This window comes from Vulpes lagopus, chromosome 24 (assembly GCF_018345385.1).
Source record: "Vulpes lagopus strain Blue_001 chromosome 24, ASM1834538v1, whole genome shotgun sequence".
Classification (NCBI taxonomy): Eukaryota; Metazoa; Chordata; class Mammalia; order Carnivora; family Canidae; genus Vulpes; species Vulpes lagopus.
This window is the reverse complement of record NC_054847.1, coordinates 18,106,437-18,126,655: the sequence shown is the minus strand read 5'-3', so window position 1 is coordinate 18,126,655 and position 20,219 is coordinate 18,106,437. Positions and strand designations below refer to the sequence as shown.

Here is a 20,219-nt window from a genome sequence, read left to right as displayed (position 1 = left end):
CCCAAAAAGAAGCCTTGATGTAAACAACTTATATTTTTTTTCTAGCTTGAGATATAATTGATATATAACAATGTATAAGTTTAAGGTACATGACATAATGATCTGATACACCTATATACTGTGAAATGATTACCATAATATAGATCACTTGACATAATTACAATTAAATATCTAAACAAATGAAAAAAAAAACCTAAACACAAATTTTGGAATCCATAAAATATCTGAAAAGATTAAAAAAAAAAAAAAAGAGGGAGAAATAGATTCTGAAGTCACAGGTACACTAAAGTGAATTTAAAAGTTTTCATTAATTATATTCCATATCAGAGTTAATTGGCTCATTCTCAAAACAATGAGGTTACTAAGAGGTAGGTCAGTTCTTAAAATACTCTGGTTCCTTGCTTTTAATACTAAGATTTTGAAAGAAAAGGCATATGTTTTTCTCAAGCGATAAGACAGGTTACCTGACGTATCCTATGGAATTGGGATTGTGGTGTCCCACAAAAATAAAATAAAGTAATCCAAGGTTCTTTTTCACAGTTGTCAGCCAGGATGTCAAGTGTATTGAACCATCTGGAATCTGGCAGGAGGAGTCCCATGTCCTTGTCACCACTGTAGATTCCCAGGCTGAAATGGACTGTCGTGGATCAAATGTATCATACCTTTCAGTGGCCTAAAATTAAAACAAAAGGAAACATTTTAACAAAAAAGACAAAGAAATGAACACTATATGGTAATTTAGAAATTAAAAATGCCACTGTTGGTGAATTTACTATTTTCTTGTCCTAAACAAGAATCAGAATGCTTAGTTACAACTAATTTTAACATATATTAGTTTTACGAGCCTAAAGTCACTCAGGGCACCTAGAGAATTTAGCAGTTAAAGCAGAGGGGAGAAGGAAGCAAGGGAGTATATATATATTATTATATATAATAAGATTTTAGTATGTGATCAGTGTTGTAAGAGAAATAATTATTTATTTTATAGATAAAGGAAAAAAAGGCTTGCCTAAGGTTACAACCAAGAATGTTTAACTCCAAGAGTTTTCTTACAGAGCTACAACTCTATGGACTTAAGACTGTAATTTTGAATAATGATCATATTCTAGATTTTTAAGAGTAAAAAAGAACAAAAAGCTGTAATAAGTCATTTAACGTGTAAAGAAACTCACATTGGTCTGTTAAAAGCAAATGTCTATAAAGGGTAGAATGACTATTTTTAAAGACATTTGAAATGCCAAAATTCTTCCAGTGTCATCTGTTTTTATTTATTTATTCATGAGAGACACAGAGAAGGAGCAGAGACATAGGCAGAGAGAGAAGCAGGCTCCCCGTGGAGAGCCTGATGCAGGACTCGATCCCAGGACCTCTGGATCACACCTTGAACCAAAGGCTGATGCTTAACCACTGAGCCACCCAGGTGTCCGAGTGTCAGCTATTTTTAAAGTCAGTTTCATTTTATGTTTCTCTGGTGCAAATGAATATATTATGGCAAATAAACAGCTTTAAACATCTTACATAGCTTTCCCATTTTCCTTTGACAGTTTTGTAGCCAATAAAAGAACAGTACAGTTTTAATGTGAAACAACTGAATATACTAAGGTCTAAGTACCAAGAGACAATAGTATCACCAACCATGTATCACAGAAACATTCACATTTTATACTAGCTCTTCAAAAACTATTTTGAAATGTAATAATTTAGGACCTCAATATAGATTCACATTAGTTTTCACATCTCAATTTCCCTGTTTGACTAAGAGAGAACAGGAAGGAGGGATCATAAACAAATGTCCAAGTTGATTTCTGACATTGTCCTATTTCACTGAGTTTGCTAGGCCACTAAATCAAGTAACTTTTTTTTTTTTTTTAATTTTCACCAAAACAAAAACAAAGACAAAAAATACTTCAATATAATTTCTCTAGTTTTTCACCTTTTCTCTCATAAAATGGTAGACACAAGATGGCAGCACTCGCTAAGCAGCCAAATTATTACAGTTTTATTTTTTTGGTAAAGTGATTTGTGATTCAATCATGAATCCTTTAAGTTTGAAGAAACAAAGGATGGCTATAATCCATACAAGAAATAAAAAACAGTGTGCTTAGATTGCTCGGTCAGTTAAGCATCTGACTCCTGGTTTTGGCTGGGGTCACAATCTCTGGGTACTTCAGATGGAGCCCATGTTGAGCTCCACGCTCTGGTTTAGTCTCCTTCCCTCTCCCTCTGCCACTTTCACCTGTGTGCTCTCTAAAATAAATAAAATAAATCTTAAAAAAGAAAAAAAAAAGACCTAAAAAAGGCAATAGCTGCAAGGGGTAATGAGGAAGAGGTACAATGTGAAGAGGTAAACACTCAGTTCTGAGGAACCCCAAGGAATTTTAGGAACCACCTAGTCAAATCTTATAATTTACTATGCAAACTATTAGCACCTGGAAGTTAAATAACGTGTCGAAAGTCACACAACCAATACTTGTCAATATTTCATACCACTTGACTAAATAAATGACTGAACCAAAATGACCAGTTTTTATTTCCTGGGAGATAATGATCAAATTGCATTATCATTATACCAGAGTTTAAAACCCAATTCTATCAGTTATGACTTTGGAAATCATTTAATCTTTCTGAGCCATAATTTTCTGAGCTATAAAGGAGGAAACAGAGCATTTAGTTTATTAAACTTATTGGGAAGACTGAAATTTTTTTTTTTTTTTAATATTTATTGCTTTGAGAGAGAGAGAGTGGGAGGAGAAGAGGGACAAAATCTTCAAGCAGATTCCATGCTGAGTAGGGAGCCCCATGCAGGGCTCAAACCCCTGACCCATGAGATCATGACCTGAGCCAAAACTACAAGTCTGACACTTAATGGACTGGGCCACCCAGGCACCCCAAAACTATTCAGTCTTTTAAATGTAAAGCATCCACTATATCCTCTCATAGAGTGGACAATCCAAAAATGTTAGCTCTTTTCTATAGTCAGAATCATTCTAAGGCAGCAGTTGGCTGAGGCTGAGTTTGCTGTACCTGACTGTACCCTGTATGATAGCAGATTGAAAGGAGGCCCACCATATGTACAGAGTGGCTTTTTATACCTCAAGTTTTCTTATGCATATATCCTACAAAGGTCAACAGAGGAGAACACTAGTTTGTGTGGATGTGTGTATGTCTGAGGAAGGGAGTGCTTGCCTGGGTGGACAGCCTAAAGGGGTTATTATTTTGTGCCTTCTAATTTAATGTTAAAAATTTGCAAAACTTTGCATTCTTTTCCAAATACTAATGCTTTTGTTTTAAATGTTTTTCTTCTCCAAATCTGCAAACAAAAGAGATATTTCAGCTTTTTGGTACTCATTAAAACAAAAACCTTTTTTATCTTGGCATAATGCCTACACTTGCAGGAGTTACCTAAGGCTCTAAGGGCATGTGGAGGTCATGAAGCTATGGTATAGGGTGGCATATCATGTCTTTGCCATAACAGATAGGAGTCAATTTAATGTGCCATTCTAATGTAATACATTGTTATACAGTATGTAAAAGTGATTGAAAAATGTATATGAATTTGTAAGTTTCTACAACAGAAAGGCAACTCAGAAAAAGTTAACAAATGTTGGTATTTAAGTGCATACATCTGAGTACCTACTGTTACTGATATTTAAAAATTGTCTCAATCTGTTTCAACCTAAAAGAGATGGATATCTGTGCTCAAAATTAATATTCAACTTTGAATAAATATTCTTGTAACTGTTAACATGTTATTAGGAACAAATCAGAGATCTGATTACATGCAACTTCTGTGCTACCAGGCAGCCAACTAAAGATAAATACCTGTATATATAACAAAATCTTCAGAACCATATGAGAAAAAGGTTGGCACCCACCTGGCACCATAAGCAAAAAGGAATCAAAGGTAAAAATAAAGACAGTAACCTAAAAAAAGAAACTATAAAAGTACAAGGAAATATAAGAAATATTTTTATAATTATTAGGAAGGGGGGCCCTTACCAAGCATGACATGAAAATCTAGAAGCTCTCAAAGAAGTATTAATAAAACTTACAATAAGGTTTTAATATTTCTGTGTGACAAAGTATAACAAAGAGATTAAAAGGCAAATGATAAAAACTATTTCCAACAGAATGGGTCAAAGTCTTTAAAGAAGCTTTTATAAATCAAAAGAAAAAAAAGAGATATGGGGAATAAGTAATTAACAAAAGAAACACAAATAATTACCACCCAAAACTAATATTAATGTATATAGCTTACCACGTGCCAGGTATATTGTTCTACTACCTCCATAATTAATAAATTTAGAACTCACAACAATTCTAAGTAGGTCCTGTTTTACAGATTAGGAAACTAAGGTACAGAGAAATTAAGTGATTTATCCAAGGACACACAGCTAGTAAGCGTGGGGAGTATGATATGAGGCAGGGCAGATAGATGTGCCACTACAGAATCTTACCCATAATGCTCTATCATCATTCATATGTACCAAGAGGAGGGGCAATATGTGTTTAGAGAGTACCTTTACTCCAAGAGTTCTTATAACATGCATTAACTCCCTTAGCATTGTGTTCATTACACAAGGTAAACTTACCCTTTACACATGGGGATAGGAGCTATCTATTGTTCTTTGCTGCACAAAAGACAGCACTATTAATTTCATATTAGTGGTCAATAAAGCTAATCACTACTAAAATATCAGAACTACTGCGTAATCATCCAGTTTCTCTTAATCTCCCTAACTCTTGTAATCATAAATATCAAATGATGTAAATCTGGTTGGCAATAAAGATTCAGTTTGTGGCTAAAGAACAATGTGAAGCCTAGGAGTTAATAAATGATAAATATGCACAGTTAAGTACTCTCCTCTAGGAAACAAAGCACGACAGAGTTAGGATCAACATTTGAAAAGACAGACTTGTCATATGCAATCCATGAATGTGTAGTTTCTCTAGTCAAAATTTCAGAGAGGATTTTTAGGAACACAAATACAATACTGCTAATTCAAAGGATCATTTATTATGCCTGGGGTTTAATATTTGGTTGTATAGCACCAGAGAACTGAGAAGTTAGACATGCACAAAAAGTCTTGGTTCACATGATAAAAATCGGTTTGCTCTAGGTTAACAAAATATTTTTAAAAAAATCAATTAATTTTGTTATGAGGAAGAAATCTGGCTCCTACAGATAAAAATTAGGTACTCTTTACATGAATATTGAAGGAAATAAGAATTACATTACTGAAGTTACCTGAAACAGATTTGGCAAAGCACACTGCATTTTTCTTCCCTTGTGACTACTGTTCAATGTAATTTCATTCGATGAACACAGTGCTTAATTCTTCCTTCAGACTAAAACATGTCATCAGGCAGGTACATTTATAAAATAAACCAAGTTGCACAAGACCAACACGTACCAGCTTCTCCTCTAAGGTTAGCAATCAACACAACCAATTGGTCAAAGGACTCTTGTGAGAAAGGCAAGGAAAACGGTTTAAGCTGTATTTAGAAAGAATGAAAATTCACATTCTCAGTCAGCCACTTGAACAAAAATATAAGCACCAATATTTCAAAATGCTGAATAGCTATTTAATTTATAAACAGTTACTATCATCCAGAAATTTAATGAGGAATCACAGAAAGCAACACAGATGCACTATGTATTAGCTATGTTTTACAAGAGCAAAGGAGAAAGAACTTCCTTGACGTAGTGGAGTTGGTTAAACCCAAGAGAGATGGTTAGCAATGACATTTATCAACAAATATATACATAATTATTATTTATTAATATATAATTATTTTAAGATGGTATTTTTTTTAAAGATTTTATTTTTTAATTTTTTTATTCATAGAGACACAGAGAGAGAATGAGAGGCAGAGACACAGGCAGAGGGAGAAGCAGGCTCCATGCAGAGAGCCTGACGTGGGACTCGACCCAGGGTCTCCAGGATCACGCCCCAGGCTGCAGGCGGCACTAAACTGCTACGCCACCGGGGCTGCCCCTAAAGATGGTATTTAAAGAGAAAGGAAAGAGGTGGAAATATTTGTGGTAAGCTGAAGAATGGGCACAAATAACTTATCAGTTCAGTCCTACAAGACTATGAAACATTAAGAGAATAAACGGTACAGAGAGGTAAGATGTTCCATGAACACGAACATGTTGCGTTCTCAGTGAAGAAATGGAGAAGATAGGAGAAAGAAGCCCATTTAATGGAAAGAGAGTGTATGTGCTCGGGGTGAAGAAGACAAAAAAATCTGGTGATACCTAGAGGTGGTAAGGGCATGGAGAATGGGAACTGTCAGCCACTCTGAGTTCACTTTAGTAAACAAACTGATCTCAAATGAGGTTTAAATTCCTCATATCTTACAGCCCAGCACTTCTACTTCTAGATCTACACACTAAAGACACACATATAAGTGCATGAGAAGCCATGTACAAAAATATCCACTGAATTGTTTTATTTTAAAGTAAAGAATGGGAAAGACCAAATATTTACCAAAAGAGACACTGATTTTTTTCTAAAGCATAAGTACTGTAGTATACTCCTACTGCACAGTATGAGAAACAATTAAAATAAATGAACTAATAAAGCTGTATCAGTTTAAGTCTCCAAAAGAATGTTAGAATGTTTAGTGGAAAAGTAGAATTATCTCTACAATACAAGGCAACTTACATAAACATTTAAAAAGACACACAAGCATTGATGGTAAAGGTACAATCTATTTCATGTAATTCTCTCAGGGAAAGGAAAAGTTTTCAAGGGAGATAAAAAAGGGACTTCAATCATGTTTTTATTATTATTCTATTTCTTTAAAAAAAAAAAAAAGACCCGTAGCAAATGTAACAGAAGGTTAGCACTGCTAATTTTGAGTAGTAAGTGCTGAATGTTTGCTATAATGTTCCTTTTTTTGATCTTGACATTTTTCATTAAAACGTGTTCTAAAAACAAAGAGGAAAATAGCATCAAAGGGTGGATATATTTGAAGTTAAGATGTTTACTCTTGATCTCATGAGGGAAAGAAAGCCTGAATAAGAAGAGGAACATATTTTAAGAGAAGCCGCAGAAAATTATTTCACTTATAATTATAGTTGGACTCTGTTCTAGCAGGGAACATGTTATAAGAATTGTGGTGAAAAATGACTAGAGCCTAGACAAAGGACTGAGAGATGACAGCTGAAACGGAAAAGAGACTTCATTCGTTCGTTCCAACCTTCTGATTAGGTACTATGTGCAAAGCACTGCTCTGACTGTTAAGGATATAGCAGTGAACCAGGCAGACCAGACCCCTTTACTCAGGGTGCTGACACTCTACACCAGGGAAAAAAGTCAACAAGGTAACTACTGATTGTAATATGTGCTCTAAAGTCAATAATATTAACATCAAACTCTAAAATACTTATTATTATTCACAAAGCACTATTCCTAAAGCTCTCACTGCATTAATTAAATTAGTCATCATAATAACTCTATCAGGTCAGTGCTCTTATTATCCCAATTCTACAAACAGGAAAGTGAGGCAGAGAAAGAGTAATCAGCTTGCCCAAGGTTGTGAGACTGCTAAATGGCAGAATCTGAATTCAGATGGTTCCAGAGCCCTTGCTATAAGCCAAGAAATGCCTCTAGAAATGAAGAGGTTAACATAACAAAGTAACTACTTAGGGGAAGCCAGCCAGGCACAGGAATGGTCAGGGAAAAGGTGAGGGCTGTGATAGCTGGAATGGTAATGACACAACACAATGAAGGGGTAGGTGGTGCTTGCTACCCACGACATAGGAAATATCTGAGGGGGAAAAAAAGGATTTGGCGCAGAACAATCATTTCAGTTAGGCACAGAATGAGTTTAAGGTGCCTTAGGGACATTTAGGTGGAGAAATCTAACAGGAAGTTGGATGACCTGGACCTAAGGAGAGGAGGCAGGGCTGATACTATTTATTTGGATAGAATCACTGTATAGACAGACAGCCTTGAATTATCAACATAGATTAAATTGCTAAAGAGCCACCAGCAAGACAAGAAATGGGCTTGGTATAGAATCCTTAGGGCACAAGAAACCCTTAAAGGGAGGAATAGGGATGTGGAGGAATAAAAATAGTCTAATGGACTTGAACAAAGCGAGCAAAAGATGCAAAGTTAGTGGAAGACTGTCAGGATGGAAAGGGTGTAGGCCAAAGAGAAGCTGTAAGAGAAAGGAAGGGAGAGAGAGGCTGGAGGTTTAAGAGGAAAAGAGAGTAAGAATGAGAAGGAAAATCTGCAGTGGAAAGAAACAAACAAACAAAAAAAATGGGGTCAGAAGCACAAATAGAGACATAAACCTTAAAAAGTATTCATTGGTCCTCAGAAACTGAAGGGAATGTGGCAGAAAACTGAGATCAGTCATATCTAATAAACACCTTTCCTATTTTACCCAGAACAAGCCTTGCTAGAAGTCAGGAAGCTGGCATGGCTGTGGGGGTTGAGGATAATAGCGCGTGAGGATAAATCCTGGAGAGAGTCTCTAAGGGGAAGCTCATTAAAGCTGACGCCTAAATCCAGAACTATTGAGGCACAGTTCTTCAGAAGACTACAAGAATGAGGGTTTCTATAATTCTGTACCCAAGGTCAGTGTAATGAGAGTTATTTAAATGACACAGCTCAGGTGCAACTTGGCTAAAAAACAGGCTAAATATTCTTTCACAGCCATTCCAGATCTGACTTTTATATCACTGGGTGGTACAGTGCTTAAAAAGCCTAATAAGGCCATGGGTGTCTGGATGGCTTATTGGTTAAGCATCCAACTCTTGATTTCGGTTCAGGTTATGATCTAAGGGTTGTGTGACTGAGTCCTGTGTTGGCCTCCCCACTGGGGGTGAGGGGTCGGCTTCTCTCCCTCTTACTCTGCCCCTCCCCAAGTCCACGTGCTCTCTCTAAAAAATAAGTAAGATCTTAAAAAAGAAAAAGCCTATGAAACCAAATCAAAACATAAGTCAGAAATTGTGAAGGCTAGAGTACTAAAAGAATTTTCTATATATCTTTACATAGAAAGGGCCCTAATTTGAGGCAAAGCTAGAAGCTAAAAAAATGTTTTCATTAGTGAAGCAAAGCAGCAGAAAAGGAGGAGATAAAAAGCTTTGTAATGCCCAGAGATGGAGCCCAGAACAGAAGACTCTAGAGAATAAGGTACCCTGAGGACTAATGTTGGATGCTCTAGGAGATGGAACCTTGGGCAGGGACATGAGCAAATTTATAGCAAGCACTACCAAAACTGGTAGTGGGCCAGAGAAGGACAAAATTAGAACAGTATTAAAGCTATTCAGGAGCTCCCAGGAGATACCTTGGAGAATCCTGGGGTAACCTGGTGAGATTCTAAAGGCATTTAGATATTGGGAGATGAAGGCAAGAGATAATGCAATAAAGTGAGGTCCATTAATGTAACTCTGTACTTGAAGGCTTTATTAACTATCTCTTAATACAGTGCTAGTGAGGATAAAACGTCTTTTGCCTTAATTCTAAACCTATCATAGTTGGGATTAAACTGGGAGCTTCCTACTTATGTGTTAAATGCAGGACTGAAATAGATGAGTTTGTAATAAGATCTCCTGGCACTTAACAAAATCTCTTTTAAAGACTACAAAGAGAAAAAAAGACTGGTCTTACCATCTGATCATGCTTTGGGAAATAAACAAAGAACATTTAAAGGTTTAGATCCTTGGAAACTGGGCACAGATAATGAGGATGAGAGAAGAACTTAAGATAATGGGGATGTAAAGAGAGAGAATATAGATTCCTATTCCATACTGAATTTGGATAATTATAGTTCATTCTTTAAATAGTGTATTATCTACTTACAGATGCTTCTAAGCAATGGAACTACTTGGAGGGAACTGGTTGGAGGAAGAAATATCATGTATTCAGTCTTGACCTCAAGTTTTCTCTTCTAAATAAGGAAGACCATGAAAGTAAATTATTTACCTAATACACAGCACCAAAGACAATATTAATAGAGAATAAAATACTGTATAATAAAGAATTTGGCTGGTCTTTGTCCTTGGTTTCTGGGAGGTAGCTTCTAAAGCCTTGCCATGGGAACGTCTTTGTTACTGATGGTAGGTCCTGATAGTTCACACTAATGAGGTGACTCATGGTGGGGCCCTAAGTTGTTTATGCTAATGAATGATCCAGGATGGGTACAGGTCACACCAGAAAGACTAACCAGGTAATTAGTAAGTTGAGGTTTTGAGCCATTTGATAACAGCATGACTTCTTAGAAGAGAAGGATGGGTGGGAGTTTGAGTTCAATTGCATAGCCAATGGTTCAATCCTTCACAGCTATGTAATGAAACTCCAATAAAAACTATGTATGCTGAAGCCATCTAGCTCCCCTGGACGGCAGGCAACATTTTACGCACTGTCACATATCACTGAATGAGAAAATAATGCATCCTAACTCAACAGAGAGAGGGCAAGGGAAGCTTTGCATTTGGGATCCTTCTAGACCTGGCCCATGTGTCTTTCTTTTGTCTGGTGCTGCATCCTTTATAATAAAACTCTATTCTAAGTATAGCACTTTCCTGGGTTAAGCTGTTCAAGTGAATTATCAATACTGAGGGGATAATAGGAATCTTCAAATCTGTAGCCCACTGGTCATAAGTGAGGACGGGCTGGTGTCTGAAGTGAGAGTAGATTTGTAGGGGACTACTGTGTCCTTACTCTGGATTAGCTGGTATTAGAAGTCACTGCAATTTTCAACCTTTTGCATTGTCTAGTCTCATTCATTACATCCCTTACTAATGTATTTTTTAGCGTATCTGTAGTTTATAGTTCATGAATAAAAGCGAACATCATCATGAACATAATTCCAGTTTCTTTATTCAGCCATTTATAATGTCATCAACGAGAAGGTATATACTTTACACAGACTATGCCAAGTGTTAGGCTATCCCATAAGAAACCTTTAGAGTCTTTGTGGTATTTTAGCTAGACTGATGTGATGTTCCCTTTACTCCTTCAGAATTCTATTTCACTTTTTTTTTTTCTGTATAACTAATATAACCAAATGAATTTACCTCCACGTACTTTTTACCCACGACTAGCATTTCATTCTTACCAGAGGATCACAATGAAAATTCTTTGAAGGCCTTGAAAGTATTAAGCTCTGTCATCAAAGAGTCTTCGTAAAACTCATGCTGGGCTTCTAGCACATTTATCTAATCCACCCAAAGGTTCTTTGATGGATTAATATATTTTATCAACATGTGAAACTTCATATTCTCTCTGGCATTTGAATCAGTAGATCTAACATAACCCATTTCTTTCTTACAAAAAAAAGTCTGTTTCCTTTATAGGATTTTAATTTAGGTTACAATTGGCAGACATTCTGTTTTATAACTACTAATGTGCCACCCTTCATTTCTTGAACTGCTGGCTACATTCTTTCTAACAAAGGATCATAACCCTCTTTTCAGAAAGCACCTAGGGATTATGTTCGGTGGTAAAAAAAAGCTCAAAAATGTTTTATTTCTTCTTTTGGTCAAAGAGCATTTCATGGTCAGTAAAAATAGCTTAAAAACAGCTTGAGGTAGCACAGGTGTTGTCTTTCAGTTGCCCTCATCTACCTTCGGACTCTACAAAAGGATGTATACAACAAAGTGCCAATACTTTTATAGCTTGAGGATGCTGCTACGAGGCATGAGTGAACACCGCTGAGACCTTCATGGTCTCTAGCATTCACACTATACGCTGAACTTGTAAAATGAGCAGGAGAAAATTTCTCTTTAAAACACCTAAGGTTCTGTCCAAATTTAATTGGTTCAACTGTCTATGGCTTTGCACAAAATGAATAAACTCAGAATCTAACACGTTTCAGATCTGATTTTTTTAATGTCTTGCATTATTTCCTAGCTATGCCTAACATATCAAATTGTTTGTTAATACATAATAAATTTATTGCTTTCTTTACAACCATCTCATTGGAGCTCAGTGGGGGCATGCAGTCCTGAATTATTTTGGCATTCATTCTTGATCTATTAAAGGCTGTGGTTTAACTAGCACTTTGAAGGTACTGCAGTAACAGAACATTCTGCTGTGTCTCTCTGGAATTCCCGTGTTGTGGCCTGACATCAAATGTGCTTGGTTTTCTGTCACTGGGAATGTTCAAATTACTCGGAAAAAAAAAAAAAACAACCCACACATGATTTTCATGGAAGTGCTTGTTGTTGAAGAAGGAAATCATACATCCTTCTAAGCATTTGAAAATAAACAGAAAGAAAATGTAAATCCACATGGTAGACTGAGTAATGATTTATAGACACCACGAAGCAGTAATTCTTAATTATGTTTAGACCATCAGAGGATCTTCTTGAGAAGGATTTTTTTTTGCAGAAATGAAGCACTCATACACGTGTATGTTCAGAGACATTTTTGCATGTGGTTTACAGGGTTTCCTGGTTCTCCAGAAGCATATATGTGACTCCTAGTTAGCAATTCTTGTTTTATATTTTACATGTAATATTTTATATGCATATTGTATATAAAATATAAAACATAAAAAATATAATATATATAATATATTATATATATATATTATGCACACACACACATTCCTCATTCCTCCCCATCACCCAACCCATAAACCTTGCTCTGGTCAAGTAAGAAAGTAGGGCTGGGTCAAGAGACATTAACTGGGCTTTAGGCTTTCCTCTAGTTACTAAAGCATTTCTGTGGAATTCTATGGCTGAAAAAATAAAAATCACTATATTCATTTTATTAAAGATAACTTGTATCAATCAGAATAAGGGTTGATTAGCTAGAGGTGTGATAACAAGGTTTACAGAGACAATGACTTTTTGGTCCTATTTCACCTCCTGCCCTGTGCCCCACAGGACCAGGTGTCTGATTTAATAGCAGAGATGAGAACTATAACAAGCAGGGCAAGAATCAAAACAACATAGAAATGACAAGTGCTACATAATTTCAGAGGACAAATATATGTGACTATGACATTTAACTCTGACAAGATTTTCATCTTACATAGCTTTCTTTGCTTCTTAAACATATATAACTTGTTAACTGAAATTTTCTTCCCTGATAGTTCTATGCTATTTATCACAAAACACAGTATTATTTAAAATATACTATGCCTTCATCAAATCGCCATCTTAATTTGCTTTACAAAACAAAGCAAACACAGTATGATGATAGTTGCTAGTTCTGGATTATATAAACAGGTAAATGGGGATCCCTGGGTGGCTCAGTGGTTTAGCGCCTGCCTTCGGCCCAGGGCATGATCCTGGAGTCCCGGGATCGAGTCCCACATTGGGCTCCCTGCATGGAGCCTGCTTCTCCCTCTGCCTGTGTCTCTGTCTCTCTGTCTCTCATGAATAAATAAATAAAATCTTAAGAACAACAACAATAACAGGTAAATGTTAAATTAATTTTTGTTGTTCAGAATATTTTTAAAAAACTGAGACAAGATAGAAAATCCTGAGGAAGACATTTTAAAAATCTTTAAAAACACACATGGGACTTCTGTGTACTATTTTTGTGGGTTCCTGTAAATCTATAATTATTTCAAGGTAAAAAGTTAAAAATGAAAGAAAAAAATCCCAGCATCTGTCCAATGTAATAAATTTCGAACATACAAAATGGCATAAAAAAGCCACATAGGTATAAAAAAATACAAGTTTACCATACTATGGAACACAATTATGATATTGTGTTAATTATCTTGAAAAGTAATTTTAAAACTGCTTTCTAAAAATCTTGAAAAATTAATAAAAAAATTATTTAAGAGAAAAAGAATTCCCTTAACAGTATAAATGTGTATCTTTGAAAAGCATAATTTTAAATGATAATTTCAATATGTGATCATTTCAATCCACTTGTAAGGCCTGAAACATAAGTTTCTAAAAATTAAAAAAATTGAGCAAAGTGTAAAATTTGCTTATCTAAATTATATTTAATTATCTATCCATTAATATGTTTTAGAAAGCACAGAGTTTAAACAATATAAATTAAAATGCAATTAGTAACTCGTATTAATTAACCAAAAAAAAAATTAAAAGTCAAGTGCTGATCTGGTTCCAATGAAAAATGAAAAACCATGACAATGAAAATTTGGAGAGTAAAGATTGGACAAGGAAAGACCGAAAAACCTGAGGGTAGGTTGGGAAAGTGAGCAAAATGCTGAGAGGGACGGAGAAAGAGAAGAGCAGTCAGGGAGACTGGGAGAGACAGAAACAGGGTCAGAGAGGTAGGGAGAGATGAGGCATGGAAGAGGAAAGGATGGTAAGTGCCCAAGGATAGGAAAGGGGAGAGGACAGAAAGATAAAGGGAGAAGGGGCACACTGAGAGCCAGAGACAAAGGGAGAGGGACAGATATAGGCCAACAGAAAGGGAGAAAAGGGATAGAGAAAGACAGAGAGAGGGAGTTATGGAATTGGCTAGACAGGGACTCGGAGGCAGAAACAGAGAGGGAGATATCAGGGAGAGGGAAAGTCTGATGAGTAGAAAAGGAAAGAAAGACAGGGACAGATACCCTGAGACACCAGACAGATGGACAGAAAGGGAGAGAGATGGAGATAAAGTGGAAAAGACCAACGGGCTAGGGGAGAAGAAAGACGGAGAAGAATAGACAAACACACAGGAAGTCTCTCTCTCTCTCTCTCTCTCTCTCTCTCACACACACACACACACACACACACACACACACACACACACACGGGGGTGGGGCAGGGGGAGGCAGAGAGATGCAATTAGAAATCTAAAGAAAAAAAGACTAAAAAAGAAGAAAGGTATGAAAAAAGTAAAATGTGACAAAATATGGATGAAAGCAGTTGTAGGCAAGAATTCAGAGTACATGCTGTTTAGTTTTTTTCTTTTCTACTTCTCAACATAAAACTTAAAAGAAACCCTGAAGCTTAAAAGAGGAATGAATGATGAAATTCTCCTGGCATTAGGCTGAAATAATGTATCTGATAAAAGAGCCTAATTTTATTAATAGCTATTAATATTTTCATGATCCTAATTACTTACACAGTTGGGAATGAGAAACAAAAGAAAGAGAAGTAATGATATTCACCACTGATAATAGGCAATTTAGTGATTTTCCTTCTGTTTCCTCTAAAGGAGAGGAGTTATTTCTAAGATCAAAATAACTTTCACATGGGGGGGTTTGAAAATATCATAGCAATTCCATATACTGGTAAAATTTCAGCTAATTCTAAATAAAAAGCAAGCAAAACTCTAAAAAATCTTTCAAACGAGCCAGTTACACACTACTGGACATATCTTAGTTCTATCAGTATATTTCACCTATATGGTGAGATTCCTGCTTTGGAGAATCACAAGATATCAAATGTCAAAATTTTAGACAGTAGGATTAGAAATAAGATAGTTCTTAAAAATTACATAGTTTTATTAGCATTAGCTCTTTTGCAATGTGGTATGATTTTGCTAATTACAGGAATAACAGATTCAGGTATTGCTCTAAGTACTTTAAAAATTATTCTACCTCTTTCCCCAAAAAAGAGTACAAAAAATTAACATCAGCTTTGAAAGTTAAGGTTTTTTTTAGTTCCTTAATTTCTAAAAGAGTAATCTCATCTACACTGCATTTGTTTGACAATGAAATTTTTAAGATTCAACAAGCAATACAGCATGTCTGTTTAAGATGAATCTGAAAGAGAAATTATTTCTCTGACAATTTGTTCTGCTATATATACAAATAACAAGGAGCATATAGGCAAACTGTTCAGTCAATACAGTACAAAGAGTTACCACAAATTTCGGGGGTTGGGGAGGAGAAACTTGTAGTACAGATAAGAAGTAAATGACTCCTACTCCTCATTCTATCAACCTAAACAAATATATCTTTGCAAAAATAAGCAAAAACCATTTTTAAAACATGCTCTCATTTTAAACCCGGTAAGGATTTTACCACACATGCCCCTAGCAAAATTATGGTACTAAGTGACATGAAGAATAACTCTTCATATATTTGATTACCTTTTGTACATATTTAGCATATAAACGAAGAGTCACATACATACCTTCATTGTACTGGTGTTCGCTTCATCATACAGAGTGAATGAAGATGTACTTTCCATAGTATCTGTAAACTGATGCTCTGCATTGCTCCTCTACAGAGCTCACGGCACACACAGCCAGCTGATTAGTCAGGCATTGGGAGAGTGCTGCTAGAGCAGTCTAAAGCACTTGCCGAGGACTCAGAGACAATAGAAAGTCAACAGCTGTATGTTGTGATGTCAGTAACACTCTAGCCAGTCACCACCCAGAATATCTGAAATGCATCAGAAGCTATATTGAGCTCTTCATTAGCAATTCAGAAGCAATGATGCAAAAGCCTATGAAACTGTGAATGTGCAAAGGCTGTCAGGGTTTTTGAGATTTCTCACTCCTAAATTTTCTTGCACACTGATTCCTGACCTCATACTGATGAAAAAAGTTTAGATAATTATCTTTCTCTTGAATTCCCTAAAACAAACTGTATAGATTCATTGGCATGGTTACTCTATCAGCTTTTTAATAACTCTCTTTGACACTTTTAGTATCATTAGCAAAATGCCTATAAAAAAACAAAGACAATCTGCCTACCCAAGCTGATATCCCATGATACTTTTGCATCTTCAAACTGACTTGTCACAAAGAAAACGCATTAAGAGCATAATTCCTTATTTGTTAACTTGTTTTTGCTAAAATTAAAATGAGCTTGCTTATTCTGGCAAGAGCATTACTTCTTCACACCAACAGATGGAGACAGCAACAGAGCTGAGATCAGAGGACAATTCCGCCTTGTGTCAGATGCTTGTTGTCTAGAGGAGCTCAAGTGGTGGACTTAGAAGAAAAGGAATCAACGGAAATCAAATTAAAAAACAACAACAAACCCCTTAACATTCAATACCTAAGAACAGACACACAAAATAAAATGAAGAAAACAGAAAACCAATTGTGTCTGTTGGGTAAAACACCAAATAAGCAGACAAGAGTGTTTTTAAATTATAACTATTGATTTCTGTGATAGCTGGGTAAGGCACGTCCCTGTTTCCCGTTCTGTGAAACAAAGATAATAATTTCTATAAGCATACAGGAATCTTGTACGGATCCTAATCAGACAATGCTTATATATTACCTGTACTATTGGAAGAAAAAATGTATACCACCAACCAGACATATTCCTTTTCTCTGCCACTACAAGATTAAGTCTTATAGAGTTGATATGCCCTACAGCCTAACAGATCAGCAGTGCAAAGCCACCAAACAGCAAAATAAAAGACTGTCTTTTTAACTTGGAAATGTTATTCCTTTCTCAAAAATTGGCTCCATATATTTCAGCCCCACAAATAGACTAATAGATTTAAATACACAAAACCTTCCCTGACTATTCAAACAACAAAGGTGATAACAGCAGCTAATATCAGTGATTCTTGACTGAGAGGTTTCACATTAATTTACTTAAAGTTCCTAAAATACCTACTTTCCCAGTGTACAGTCCTTATCATGCCCTGTACTTTGTGGTCTCCAGATATGTATTTAAGAAGTAAAAATCAAGCCTGAGCATCCCAAAACAAATATCCAAATTCCTGACTTTTCCACAAATGGTTACTGCCTTTATCAATGGGTACAAATTATTTTTTTCTCAGAATCTTTGTTACTTATGAGAAACAAATTCACAGCAGCTTTTCTTAAAAACCATAATAAAGGCGTTTGTTATGCAACAGATGGACAATATAAAATGCAGAATAATGAAGGAACTTACTTTCATTGTAGCAAAAATTAAAATGAATATTTCTACTAGTCAGAAAGGTGAGGATAAATCCACTTGTATACCTAGATAATACCACATGATTCTACTTCTCTTTGAGCTTGGGAGACCTTATAAACTCAAGTAATTCTGAATTAGTGAAAAATCATAACTAAAAACATTTTAAAATATAGTTTTATTACTGTCAAGTAGATTCTGAAGGGAAAGGACTTAGACGTTAATAGTGAACTCCATAGATAATGAACCTTTCATTTAGGAACAATCCATAATCAGCCAATAACACAAAGCACCTTCAATATTCCTTCTGGATACTCTACCTTTAATTACCATTAATGGATACGATTATCATTAATTAGTAAGTCAGTCTGTCTGCACCCTGTAAGTGTTCAATACAAAGAAACAGTGACAGATTTAGAAACCTTTATGATGCCTTGAAGACGTGCTTAAAATGCACAACAAGGTCAGGTAACAAAGGACAACTTTCAAGAATAAATCCTTGGTAAGAGAAAGATGAATTAAAGAATTTAATTTTTTGCCTGCATCTCAAGATTCATACTGTACTTCTTAGAATGTTCAGTAATGTCCTCTGCAAAAACGGGAGGCACACTGCCTCTACTAACACAGTGTTTAACTATAGTTATAAAGTAAAAGCCTAATTCCCAACTGAATTACAGGAACTAGGGCAACTATGGGACTAATGACTGAAATTTAACCGTCTAAATCAAATTACTGACATTGCTGATAACTTTAATTTTTTCAGTGCCTTAGCTCTTATTTGACTTTTTAAGTATCTGACCTTTAAAGGTGAACACAACATTTGAACCTAGTTCTCTCACTATTTCCTAAGACATTCTAAATAAAAAGAGCAAATGATTACCATAAGCAAGGGACATCTTATAGGAACTGATTTTTTAGAAAGTTAACATATTCTTACAAGTAGAAAATCCTATTTGCTTCCAGTGATGTAATAACAGATTCTTGGCAAAGATCAGGAATACATGACAAAAACCTACTGGATGAAAGTCTTTGATTTCTGTTAACTTTTAATTACATAGAGTAAAAGGTATGTTTACAACCTCCAGACTCTACCTTAACCAAGTGCCAAATTTAACATCACTCATAACAGGACAGATTAACATGCTTCTTGATGTAATGTAGTAGGAGATAAAAACAATCACCTATGAGATACTCCTCTGAAAGTATTTCATCTGAATCTAATCATGAGGGAACAATCAGACAAACTTCTACTGTGGACCATTCTACAAGACAGCTAGCTTGAACTCTTTATATATCAGTATTATGAAAAAATAAGCAAAATTATGAAAGACATGACAACAAATATGAAGTGTTTTATTTGGATTCTGGATTTTTCAAAAAGCTATGAAAGACATTTACAAATGGAGGGGGTGTCAAGTGTATGGTTAGTATACGAGACGAAATTTATCAATATTAAAATTTGGGGGTGTGATAAAAATACATTAGCCAGAGAGGCAGAACAAGTAAATATGACAAAATATTAAGAACCTTCTGGTAAAACCAGAAGGTATTCGGACGCTCATTATACTACTATCTTTAAACTTTTCTATATAATCTTTTCTAGCAGTCTTTCTTTCTTTTTTCTTTTTGAGGTAAAGTCTTAATCTACTGTAGCTTTTTAAAAGAATCTGACACATCTTTTAAACTGTGATATTATTTTATTAGGATTATTTTTTTATAATGCTATAAAAGAGGGGCAGGGAGACTATCATAAGGCAATAATAACCTATTAGCAAATATACTATATTTTCCTTTTGAAAACTCCGTAATTTGAAGTAAAAATACCTCACTTTCAAGTATAAAAAATAAAATGCAGAAGACATTATCCTGCTAAGGGAGGGTTCTTTCCATTACTCCATGCCAAAGAATGTGGGTTTCTACACCTCCCTCCACTCCTCAACATACTCCTTGTGCTACTGAGTAAGCTAGTCTCTCCAAATGGTATTCTATGCTAGAGATACATTTGAACTCTGGAAATTTCCTCATTTCCTTAAGATTCTGCTACTTTTACTGAAAATGAAATTACAGCAACATAAAAAGAAGAAATTAATTTCATGTGGCCTATTTTTATTTTTCAGCCAGAATAGCCCCCTCAATAAGAAACACTTATTTCCAATTGTCAATAAACAACAAAAGTACAATAATCTTGAGTCTTGGTTTGGTCAAGACACTTCTATTTACATTATACATCTTTAGTAAAATGCTTTCATTGATTAATGAAATAACTAACAGAATTTTATACATTTGCAATGGACCTCAGGAGCACTCTTATCTAGTCCCCACCTTATTTTTTAGTTGGGAAACTGAAGCTCAGGAGTGAAGTGACATGATGATTGCCTGTCTCACTGTAAACTGGACAGTAGCATAAACTAGCTAATCAGATTTTTAAAAAAGATTTATTTATTTATTTGAGAGAGGATGTGTGT

The 20,219-nt window shown here is 35.3% G+C and overlaps 1 protein-coding gene across 9 annotated transcripts in view; it reads right to left on the bottom strand.

The window, feature by feature from the left end:
• R3HDM1 (R3H domain containing 1) overlaps positions 1–20,219 on the bottom strand; it is a 201,184-nt gene that overhangs the window by 130,563 nt on the left and 50,402 nt on the right. For 8 of the 9 annotated variants that reach the window (XM_041739510.1, XM_041739515.1, XM_041739507.1 and 5 more), the window contains exon 2: positions 465–673. The gene's annotated coding sequence lies outside the window, so the exon portion shown is untranslated. Of the gene's footprint in view, positions 1–464; positions 674–16,024; positions 16,405–20,219 lie in introns of those variants that run through there. The other variant, XM_041739508.1, reaches the window with a different exon arrangement.